The sequence below is a fragment of the Gavia stellata genome, chromosome 12 (genome assembly GCF_030936135.1).
Source record: "Gavia stellata isolate bGavSte3 chromosome 12, bGavSte3.hap2, whole genome shotgun sequence".
NCBI classification, from domain to species: Eukaryota; Metazoa; Chordata; class Aves; order Gaviiformes; family Gaviidae; genus Gavia; species Gavia stellata.
The window spans coordinates 24,767,322-24,779,374 of NC_082605.1; the positions used below are offsets into that span (position 1 = coordinate 24,767,322).

At 52.8% G+C, this 12,053-nt stretch overlaps 1 protein-coding gene across 3 annotated transcripts in view; it reads left to right on the top strand.

The window, feature by feature from the left end:
• Window positions 1-212: 212 nt before the first annotated feature.
• The window catches only part of LMCD1 (LIM and cysteine rich domains 1), a 34,376-nt gene continuing 22,535 nt past the window's right edge, over window positions 213-12,053 (top strand). Inside the window, exon 1 of one of the 3 annotated variants that reach the window (XM_059823002.1) lies at window positions 213-238. The gene's annotated coding sequence lies outside the window, so the exon portion shown is untranslated. Of the gene's footprint in view, window positions 239-658; window positions 693-2,410; window positions 2,616-12,053 lie in introns of those variants that run through there. The other 2 variants (XM_059823003.1, XM_059823004.1) reach the window with 2 other exon arrangements.

Consider the following 12,053-nt stretch of genomic DNA (forward strand, 5'->3'; position numbering starts at 1 on the left):
GGGGGCTGCGCTGCGCGGAGAGGAGCGGAGCGCCGCGCCCGCGCACACGTGCGCGCGTTAACCAGCGCGCCCCGCCCCGCCGCACGCCATTGGGCAGGAAAGTTTGTTGCCGGCGGCAGATTGGCTGAGGGCGGCTCGGGGCAGCCGCGGTCGCCAATGAAAGGCGCCGGGCGGGCGGCGCGCCCTGGGCGAGCGGCGGGCGCGGTGCGGGATGGAGCTGAGCTCCGGCGTGCAGAAGGTGGGTCCGGGCGGGCGGACCCGCTCGCCCCGTGGGGTGCTCTTCCCCCGGCCCTCCTCTCCGGGTGCCCCTCGCCGGCCAGGCCTCGGGGCTGCGCGTTCGGGGAACGGCGTTGGGCTGTGCGCGGGGCGGGCGGGCGCGCAGCGGGGGCCGCGGCGGGGCCGGGAGCCGTCGTGTCTTTCCCCGGTGCCCCCTCGCCTGCCCCGCGGCAGCGCTGCCCCCAGCGCGGCCCTCCGCGGGCGGTGCTGAGCGCGGGGCTGAGGGGAGCGCTGCTCCGGGCCGGGCGTCGCGCCGGCCTTGGCTCCCGCTTGTCACCTTCCTCTCCGGCCTCGCCCGGAGCTCGCTGGAGCCCTCGGGAGCAGGGCTGCCCGGCGGCGCTTGTCACGCCGGTTTCGAGCGCGGAGCCGAAGCAGCGGGTGCCAAGAGAAGGCGTGTTGCAGAGCACGAGTGTTAGGTGAGTTAAACGCTGGGGGATAAGCGTGGACAAACGTCACCTCGGGAGCGGTTGAGTTTTTCCCGTACCGCGGTGGGGCGGAGGCAGCCGTGGGCACGCCGACACGCGCAGGGTCTGCCCCGCCACAGCGTCCGGCGATGCATCTGGGTTTGCTCTTACTTCTGTACAAATCTACTTCAACAAAGCTTGTGCTGGGAGAGAACCCTTCGCTGTCTAAATTAACCTGCATAAGACTGACCGCTGCCGCTCTGAGCTGGTGTCCTCGGGCGAGTTGCTCCTCTCCCTTCAGACCCTCTGGAAAGCGTTCGCTCCTGGTGCTCGGGCTGGCAGAGACTCGCTTTCCCCGGGAAATCCCGGACCTCTGCCACAGTGTCTTTTGATGAGCAAAAGAACCAGAATAACTGAAACGCCCTCTTGGCATGGCGTTGAGCTGAATGGAAGGGATTTTAATTGCTAAATAAAAAACGCGTGGAATGGGTTGCCAGGGAGAAGCTGCTTTTACGACCTTACTTGCTGTACCTTTGTCACTGCATAATTAGGACATGAGTTAAGCACTTAATGTCAGTGCTTCTCGGCTTCCACGCTGTTGTAATCCCATCTCTTGATGCCAGGTAGCCCCGACCGGGCAGCGCTGGGTGCTGTGCCCTGGGACTGGCCTCTGTGGGTCTGCCAGGGTGCAGGGGCACCTCCGGACCTTCCCCGGGGGGACAGCACCCTTTGCCATGCACCTCTGTGAGGAGTTCCTTGCCACCAGTCTCCTTGGCAGTCCCTCCCTGGCTGTTGGGGTGGGAATGTCAGCCTGTCTGTCCTCAAGATGTAGCTCCTGTTAGGTTTGAACTATGCAACTGCTGCATCCTGAGGAAAAGGACTTGCTGGGTTTTGTGGAAAACTGGGTGCTCCTTGCAGGTCACCCTGGGCAAACGTTGGTGTTTGGCAGCGGGGCTTGCTGTCTGTGTCAGCCTGGGTGGCCGGGCCATGCCCTGCCCTCCCTGCACTGCGCTCCCCTCCGTGGCACAACGTTCCTGCTCTCTGCGTGTCCTGCCTGAAATACCTGATTTTTGGGTGGGAATGAGGGGTTCCTCCTTCCCTCCACCCCTCCCCTCCTCCTTCCAGCTCTGCCCACCCCCCTGGCCCTGCCGACCCGGCCGGCTGCTCGCCACGGGGACCCTGTCAGTGCTTGCTGGGGAGGGCAGGCTCCCCCAGTGCGGCACCGCGGGGTGACCCTGTCCCCCCAGGCATGCGGCGGGGGGCCAGAGCTCAGCAAGGACCTGCCGGGAGGGTCTCCTCTGGTGCGTCATCCCTGGAGTCTCGGAGCAATGTGTTCTCTGCCAGCAGGTCCCTGCTGCTGATAACCCTCGGGCATGTCCATGGGGTCCTGGTTGCCGCAGCTCCTGTGGGGAGGGCACCTTTGGGTGCTGAGGGAAGCTCTTCCCAGGCGCTGAGTGGAGATTGATCCCCAAGAGTGAAAACTTGACCCTTTTTCATGGGAGGTGTGGGTTGCGTACTGTTTGCTAGGCTGTGGTCAGTCGGCTTTTGTCAGACACAGCCCAATTCCTGCCTCGTCCAGGCCTGGGGGGCTGAGCGGGGTGGAGCCCCTGCCAGCAGCCCCGGGCTGGGGGTCCCGTGTGGGAGGGAGCGGAGAAGCAGGGTTAGACGTGGGCAGCAAGGAGGGCTGAGCAAGTCTGTGCCCTGGAGCAGGACTACAGCCTGGCGAAGGAGTCCCTGTGCTAGACCTGTCTCCAGGAGCTTCTGGAGCGTCATCCCGGGGAATGGCACGGTGAGGCTGCACAGCGGCGCGTCGGAGGCCTTAAAGGCACCTGGAAGACTTGGGGATGCAGAACCCCTCAGAGCCTCTCCAAACCGTGTGGCTGGATACTAAGCTCCCCTTGGTGGAGGGGTGAAGGACGAGGTGTCATCTTAACTGTAAGTGCACTAAAATCCCTGAAGGGAATAGCCCAAACTGTCTGCCGTGGGATCTGCGGGTGGGCAGTGCCGAGCGTCGTGCCCGCTGCGTGGGGCGAGGGAGGTGTGATGCTCTGTGTCATTCTTCAGACAAGCTGCCCGTCTCCTGTCACCTGAACTGCAGCTGGGCATGGCGGCATGCAAAAGGAAAAGTCCCAGCTAGTTTGCACTTCAAAAGAGATACGAAATGACATAATAAAAACAAGGAAAAAATAATACAGACCTTGGATCGCTGTCTGAATAATGTAAGTCCAAAGACAAATGGGCGTCTTCGCAGTAGACGGCTGTTTAATTTCCTGAATCAGAAGGGCACTTTTTCTGGGCACAGGGTGGAATACTGTCAAATTCCAATTTGGCTTGGCAGTGTCGCGCAACCAGTTTGAGCAAGTCGGGGAAGGCAAGTCTGGAACTCATTAGGGCTTCTTGCAAGGCCCTGAAAATCTGATTTTCAGTCACTGTTGGGTTTAATTATTGTTGATGTCTTGCCTAGTGTATTATGGGATTCTTTCGGAGGAAATTAAAACAGCATGAGTGGGACGGCATTCTGTTTGGCAAATGTGTTGTTTAGATTAAATTCTAAATGAAGAGTTAAAACCCGAAACAAAGATAAAGCGTGATGGCTGGCGTTCCGTGCGTTACTGGAGCTGGTTCAGCTGGACTGCGCCGGCAGCAGGATTTGTGTACTGCTCTCGCTAAATTCAGTCCATTTCTGTCAGGAGAAGAAAATAACCCACTAAGCTAAAAGCACTTGTCAAAGCCAAGGTAAAGTTTACTCAGTTAATACAAATTTTGGTTCTTTAACTTGTTCTTTCTTCAGTTCTTTAGCATGGGTTTTTGCGAACACCCAAAGCAGACGGACTGTAGGACAGGGAAAAAGCACCGCTGCTGTGATAGATCAGCCCCGGTGTATGCAGGGGTCTGGGTGACGCGGGGTCTTGGGGAGGCAGAAGCCCCCCTTCTCCGTCAGCAAAGTGTCCGGACACTCGAAGACTCCTCTGTATAAATCTGCAGGTGTGGATGGGAAAGCTATTAGGGATTGGGAACTTGCCCTTTGTGAAGTCCAAAAATTTAGAGCGTCTTAAACTTGAGGGATACATTGGAGGCTCAGCTTTTTCATTCATTTTTTTCCATAAACTGTATCCCTTGATGGAGGTGTATGGGATACTTGGGCTGAATCCCTAGCTGTGTTGTTCCCTCAGCACGGCGAGCGCTTGGGGATCCTCCGCAGTGCTTGGCCGACGGCTGGCTTCGGGGCGGGGGGAGAACCGAGCTCCCAAATAACGGGGGTTACACCCAGAAGTGCTCTTCCGCAGGACACATCTCTGAAATCTCTGTTCTGCCCAAAACCAATTCGGGCACGCAGTGCTAAAGGTGGGGAGTGCCGTAGCTCGGTGAGCGTGCCTGCGGAGCCGTCGCCTGCACCGTTTAAACGCGCTGGTGCTCGTTTGTGTAAGCGCCGTTGTAACTGTACACGCAATTTCATCTCTGCTGTTGGAAGCTGGACCTCAATTTTTAACGATTAAGTAACTTTCAGTGCTCTATCCCTTGCAGGCTTCTTTTGTGTTCATGATTTCTGGTTAGTCCCCGCTAGCAGGAGCTCAGAGTTTCGCTGTGGAAAGGCAGTACCTTCCCTGTAAACCTCCTCTCGATGGGCCGGGGGTTTGGTCCCCGAGTCGGTGAGAGGTTGTACGTGGCTGGTAGCCCGGGGAGGTGGGGGTATCGGCCTGCGTGCCCCTCTCCAAAAGACGGTGTGCACCCGTGGGACTGAAAGCCCGGCTCCAAGACCCGTGTCGGCGCCTGCGGGAGGAAGCGCTGCACGGCTGTCGCGGGGAAAGAGGTGTTGATCTTACTGCAGGAACCTGCTTAGCTCCGAGCAGGTATTTATAGATATGAAATCATAAAGCAGCACATGGGTTAAAGAGCTTATTTTGGGACTTGGACTCAGAGCTGAATCGAGTCCCATAAAATACAGTTTACAAGTTACAAAATCCCTCTCGTCCTGCAGGGAGGCAGTGTCTGGAGTATTTGTTTAGGCTGAGGTTTTTTCTCCTTTTTTGAAAAAGGAAATACTGTATTTCAGCCATTCAGGAGCAGAGGTACTCAGATGTCCTAGCTTGAAGCTATTGCTCCATTTAAAGATGGGGCTCAGAGAAAGGGAAAGATTTCGGGGCAGCTGTTTGCAACTTCTGAAGAGCCAGACTTTCCTAACGCTGGTCACCAGCCTGATTCCTCATGCTTTTACCACTTGCCTTCTCTGAACCCTTTGACTTCATCGCTTTGGTTGTGGAGAGCCTCCGAAGGGCTCCAGCGCAGCTATTGCCCTCTGCGGTGGGGGACTCCCCTCCGTGTCGGTGTCCGTGCTCCGAGTCAAAGCCCATTGAACGCAGTTGATACAACTGAAATGAATGGCAGCTTGGAGGTGGCTGCTGGCAGGTGGGGCATCGGCAATCGTTAACGTTTAGCTCCCAAGGTGTGATATCTCAACCCTGTTCAGGATCGGCTCTTCCCAATGGATCAGAGGCAAGGCGGGGGGAAAGCCTGTTCCTTGTCCTGTGGGGTGGGTGACCCCAGTGAATTAAGAGGCACTTGTGAACAGGAGGGCATGCTGGCTGGCTCACTTGGAAAGCAAACGATGTGAACGGAAGTCTAGGGGAATGGAGGAGGAGGGCTGAGTAGTAGGAAATCAGGAAAATAGAAAGGGTTTTTTCTGCTAGTACTTAACTGTGGATGCCGCTAGCTGTATCCTTCAGGCGTGCAAAAATACGTGCTTCTAGGAAAGTAACTTTTGCTTGTGCCTGGGATGTTAAAGCCTTGGATAAGAGCAGCGCCGAAGCAGCTGGGTGGCTGTTGTATGCAAACTGCTGTGCAAATACCATTATTAATTTCTAGCACAGTTGTACGTGTCTATTGGAAGTTTTAAATCCTAGGGGTTTATTGCCTTACCTACTAAGAAAACAGGCTAAATTCTGTCAGGATTAGCTTTTACATAGCCTTTGGCAAATTATTGCAGATGGGTTCCTTCCCAATGAAACACTGTCATAAGATGACAGTAGATTTTTCTTCTTCCTCTCGGAGAAACAGAGGAAAGCAAATTTACCCAAAGCATCGTGGCTGTTGCCTTGCCCTAGCAGTACTTGTCCTCAGCTGTAAAACACAGTAATGCTGAGAAGATGTGTAGGACTAAATCAGTGGTGGTGTGCAGAAACTTGATGGAAGCACTCCTGAAGCGCAACACGTCGGTGTCCTGAGGGACCCCTGTTCCTGATGGTTGTCCAGCTCCTTCTCCTCGTGCTGGAGGTGGAAAGGACAGAGCTGGCTCACGGAAGGTAACCGGTCATTACAAGGAGACACTCACCTGAGCACTCTGGAACTCAGCACAGCTGCTGTTTCATTAAATTTGGGGGGTTCTTCCCATTCCAAACACCTACTCACAGCTTGGTTTGGTTTTATAATTCAGACCAAGTGAAGCACTGTCTTGCTTGTGGAAAAATCTGTTCATTTCTCAAAGTTTGCCCTTCTCTTATCGTTAATTCACACATTGTTAGTGGAGAAAGGAATGCTGCCAACTATGTGCTCTTGGAAGAGTGAGATATTTGCAGGGGCTCTGGTTCTGTTGTATCTCTGGGTTCCTGTAGGTTGGGACCTGGCAGCTCCATTGAAATAGTTTTCTCAGATATCAGTGCCTTTCCCTGGTCTTTACGTTGCTAAAATAAAAGGCAACAAACTTCTTACTCTGCAGAGTTTAATACCAGTAGGTGCTTCCAGTAATCTCGATGATACCAACTCATTCACTGATGACTTAAATAAATATACAGAGAGAATTTGAAATGAAAGACAGTCTTTTGTAAGTGGGTTTTTTCTGTGAGTGTGGTAACTTGGATAACTCTGCTTGCTCAGGATCTGGCAGGGAAACAAATTGCTTTCAGGTCAGGATTACAATAGATGCTTTCTGTCTGAGAATGAGGAGAGGACAAATCAAAACAATCCTTTGCTGTTGTCAGTCAAAATTATAGTAGCGGGTGTGTATATTGATTAACACACGTCCAAAAGTAGCTGTTTGCCCTTGCACAAAGTTATTCCAGTTGCAGACACTGTCAAGGAGCCCCTTCTAAAATCCGGAGAAGTTTGTCCGGCACAGCCCGGAGTGTCCCACCGGAGCGAAGCCTTCCTGCCTGGCCTTCAGCTGGTCCCAGCTGCTTTGGACAGTTTTCTTCTGTGCCTGTACTGGAGCTGCCCCTGAGCGCACCTGAAACTGGACCTCACCAGATGTCAGGTATGGTCAAGGAGGATGTTTGGTTGTTAGCAGGAGAGGAAAATTAGCATAATACCCCATATGTAAAACTGTTGGACAAGGTCAGTGTGTTTCAGGAGCAGCGGTTCTGCTGCCCTGGCTCTTCTGCTCTGGTGTGCCAGTGTCCTTAGTGCGGACGCTGGCAGAGCGGAAAGAAAAGTCCAGGTCCCCAGGAGCACCTCTAGAGCTAGTACTTGGGTTGTGCTTTAGTTTGTCCGAGTGCTTTAGCTTTGACTTCTCCCTCCTTGCTGCACGCAGACTCCCAGGTCGTGTGTGTCTGGGGTGAGTGATGCTTCCATGGGCTGAGCGCAGAGCTGACATGTCGGGCTGATGTCATCAGGCTGATGTCATACCTTGGCTCAGCAGAAGCAGCAAACGTCTTCGCTGATGAATGGCATGAGTGGTGAAACCAGACAGGGCTCTTGCCTGTGAGACTTCTGGAATATCTCTTCCAGAAGAGAGGATAGGGCAGAACAAACCCAAGGTGACGTGGCTGAGCCCCAGCTGGGACATGGGTGTTCCACAAAACGCAGGGCTGGTTTGGGCTCCTTCAGGACCTCCTGCAGTTGTCGTCTTAACGTGCCTTTAGGATGGGTTAGGTGGGGCGGCACCTCTGGCTGTTGTGCCCTCCCAAGCAGAAGTCGGGGCAGTGTTGGCTCCAGGACTGGTCCCACAGCGGGCGGAGGTCGAGTCCTCTGCTTCCCTGGTCTCTGCCAGCGCTCCGCGGCAGGTGAGCGGCCGCTCCTGCGCGGGAGCAACACGTGCCCCAGGCCATGCTCACACGGGATCCTGAGGAACAACTCTGCAAAAGAGCTTTTTGGAACTTTTCAGCTCTCCAGTGATGTCTTCTGGGGGTAATTTTTCCCTGAAAGTTTGAGGCAGGTTTAATGAGAAGCAGGTGATTCCCTTCCTCAAGGCATTTATTAAGAGGTTTTCCAAGATGGGAAAACTATCTAGGAAAATGCTGAGTGATACAGTTGCCCATCCAAACCATTAAGGTGCTTGAAGCCAAGTTCCTGAGAAGCATGGTAAAAGGACCTTAACTCAGTATTTCAGGATTCAAATTACTTGCTCAAATATCTAGAGAAAGCTGAGGGTTTTTCAGACATATACAGCCTTTACTACTGGGACATTTAGGCCAAGCTTTCAGTGCCTTTGCTGCTTACCCGAAATCAGAATCACACAGAATCACTAAGGTTGGAAAAGACCTGTAAGGCCATCAAGTCCAGCCATCACCCCAACCCCACCATGCCCACTAAACCATGTCCCATGATTCTGGACCATCATTTAGGTTACACCAAAAATGAGGTTTGATTCTTGACATGCACTTCAGCTGCACCTTGTGAATGTGAAGCTTAGTGGATAGCTCAGCCTTCAGCACTGCGGTGCTGAAATGCAGGTATGTGTTGGCGTGCCTGCCCTTGGAGTGTTAGCAACAACTGCCCTTGCACTTAAATGTATAAACAAAAGCTAGTCAAATGATTAAAATCAAAGGGCCTTGTTCAAGCAATCGCCTGTGAGTTCGGATTTGTTACTGATGTGAGCCTCTTGCCAGCATAGGAACCACTGGAGGGGAAAAAAATCTTGGTAATTTGACCAGATAACTGAGAATCTTATTTCTAGTGCATCTGCTTTCCAGCTTGAATTAGGGAATTAAAATAGGACTGAGATGATTTGACACGGGTTTCTTGTTCAGAGTGAATCTTACCTAGGTGCTACCTTTACTATATATAGCTATCTGAAATGTTGATACCTGATTTAAGATGCCCAACAGCGTACAGAACACATGGGCTGAGAAATGGAGTAGTTCTCGTTACCAGAAGATCTGGGGCGAGGTGCAGCGGAGGATCTATTCATTGCTAGCACAACAGCATCCTGCCTTGCCTTAAATCTAGGGTGATCCCGTAACGCCTGCCTCTTGGTCTCCATGATGGCCCTGTCCCTGCTGCTGGTGCCCTGTGGGTTTGCAGAGGCCGCTGACCTGAGCACTTGGCCTCGCTGCCCAAGTGAAGTGCCTCGAAGGGAGCCTTGGGGGCAGCCTGGGCAGGACCCCGCTTCAGACCGGGGTCTCCACGGGGCTGGGGGGCTGCTTTGGACGACCAGCCCCAGGTCATCTGGTGCCGGGGGGCTTGCCAGCTCTCTGTGCCGGGGAGGCTCGTGCCGCCCTGTCCCTGGGTGTGCCAGAGAAGCTTTTCCTGGCCAGCAGCTGATGTTATGTGATGCTGGTACTTGAGAGTTGAGGAGTCTCTGGAGTTGGTCAAAGAGGCTGCTAGGTAGCCCACCCTTCCTGGAGGAGAGGCAACTGCATGTATGGTGAGAAAGGACGGTTGGGTGCAACATGTTGTGTATGACAAGGCAGTTATAGCAAATCTGCCCCGCTGGACCGACAATAGGAAGGGAAAAGCAACCAAAGAGGCTTTTTTGTATGTACAGAGTCTGGCTTTATCCCTGCTTTTAACTAAAACACAGCCCCTTGGATGTGTTAATATTTTGCTGTTGGGCTTGGCTGATGTTTCTCCTGCAGCCCATGTAAATACTTCTTAGCTCTAACTTATGGTGGTGCACTTTTCCAGAGCTTGCAGTGTTCTCCTCGCTGTGATACAGACACCTCTTCTGTTAGATGTAAACACTTATACCCTCCAGTTATTGGAAATCCTTAAGGACGTTTGAGTTAGCTCCCTGTTATTATGCAAGCTTAGCTCTATTATAGTCAAATAATGAAAACAAATTAATTGCTATCCATCCATATCCCTAAACCCCTCAACAACTGTGCTGAGCAAACTGGTCCCACCCATGTGAATACTGTATGACCTTTCCCTTTTTCTTTGTTCAAGGGACTTTCTCAAAGTTAGAGTTGTTAATCTCCAAAATTCGTTGCAGCTGGAGGAACCACACCCAAAGTGTTCATGTGGTCCCTTAGCTTCACTTAAGCTCTCTTCTGCCCTGGCTATGATTTATTGGGGTAGGGTATCAAATGCCGACACTGCGTGAGGGTCTTCCAGAGGCTGCACAGAAGGATTCTATTGAACTTGCCATGGGCACTGGGAGAGCAGTCTGACCCTGAGGAGAGGTGAAACGAGGACCTCGGCTCTGAAGAGCTGTTGTGAACTTGTAGTAACTTTTTGGAAACTAGCTTTTCCTCTTCCCTTCCTAAAAAGGAGGAGAAAACATACTTGAGGTAGTTACGTGTCTCCATTGCTGGTTTTAGTCTCCAAATAAGGTGTTGTGCAATAAGTGCTTTCAGGATCCAGAAACCTCTGCAGAAGTGGGAGGGCCCCACTTCACCAGTCCCTTCTGGAGCTGGGGCTGCGGCGGCCGTCCCAAAAGCCCTTCAGAATTCTGGAGAGCTGCGGGTGACCGGCACAGCAGTGCCGGGGAGGAAGAGTGCTCTCGTGGGGTTACCCTTCAGCCCCCTCGAACCCGCTCTGGTGGTGCTTGTGCTTGTGCTCTCCGCTGGCGTCCAGCACGGCGGGTCAACGCAAACGAGTTGAGTCCTGCCTTGCATCCCATTGCCGTGCCTGAAACTAACTCTTGCGGGAGGGTGTATATTCTTGGAAGCTTTATGGGTCTTTGATTCATAACCACATTGGCCAAACTTGCCAGAACTCTGAACCTTATTTCAGGCCCGAGCTCCTCTGAGGATGCAACTCCAGATATTAACCTGCCAGCTGGGCTCGTGACCCTGCTGAGGTCCACTTGCCCTCGGCAGCGGCGTGGTGGCCGGTGCTGCTGCTGACCAAGGGCACATCCTCTCCTGGCTGAAGCTGCCCTGCGTTTTCTTGTGGTATGTGGTGCATGTGCTGCTAATGGTGAAACCGTCCTGCTAGGAGATACCTCAGCCTTTCAGGGTGTTTGTTTCCCATCTGCAGGGCTACTAAACTTGTTTTGTGATTAGACCAAGGTCCCTGTGGATATGCAGGAGAAGAGGACTATGTTCTTCCAGGGGAGTATGGTCTAAGCATCCCTGACCAGATAAGGATCTCCTCACTTCAGTTACCATCCTTTTGTTGCAGCAACTGATTTAGCAGCTGGAGCTGGCTCCGCTTCCCTCTTTCCACCTTGTTTGTCGCTTAACCAAGTCCCTTGTCTGTGCTGCGGTCTCATGGCGTGTAGCATGCTTCTGCTGGAGGTCAAAACCAATTTATCAAGTCTGTCTTGACCCTGTGCCTTGTGCATAGCCAAAGAGAGATGGTGTAGGAAGCAGCCTGGTCTGAGCAGTCAATAGCTAAAGAAAAGGAAGAAAACGAAGCATCACTGAAAAGCAAGCGCCGGACTCATGACCACATTTCTCTTATGCTGTAGCAAATTCTTCAGCAAAGGTGGGTGCCTCTGGTTGGGGGGGACCAGGCTGCAGGCAGTGAAACAGCCCCTCGGGCACATGCTTGGCTGCATTAGATATTGCTCTGCTGTTACTGTACTTGATTTCCCTCACCTATCAAACTCACTAAGGTCCTTAAAGGAAAGCGGAGTATTGCTATGGGTTCTCGTGGTACTCTGGGTTAATCTGTGTCACGGATGTTCAGTGGGGCTTCCTGATTCTGCAAGGACCTGAGACAAACCAACTTCTCTGCAAAAGCAGCTATTAGCGGGGGGTGATTAGTTGGGATGTGAGCTTTCCCTAACTGGTCTTCTTGTAAGCCCTGTGAAAATTTGGTATAAATATTAAATGTCTTCTAGTCAGTACTCAGTAAAACAACTGGGTCTCATGGAGCGAGTGTCCCAGGAGCAGGGTGCTGGAGCCATCCCGTACTTCTGTGGCTGTACAAAGCAGCGGTATTAAATACTTCCCAAGGCACTTCTTTCCCTACTGTATGGTACGTCAGCATGCTCGTCACTGTCTGCAGGAGGGTCTCAGCAGCCATCCTGTGCTTCGGGATATGGTTTAGTGGTGTTGGGGTGATGGTTGGACTTGATGATCTTACGGGTCTTTTCCAACCTTAGTGATTCTGTGATGCTTTTGGCAGTGAGCTGTTCATTGCTACGGCTTTAACTGGACGTGTGGAGACCACAAAACCATGACAGGTAATGGGGCTCTGTGTCCGTATATACCCAGCTATATGTAAGAGGGAAAGTACTTGTGTAGCTGCAACTCTAGAAGGGAGGAGACA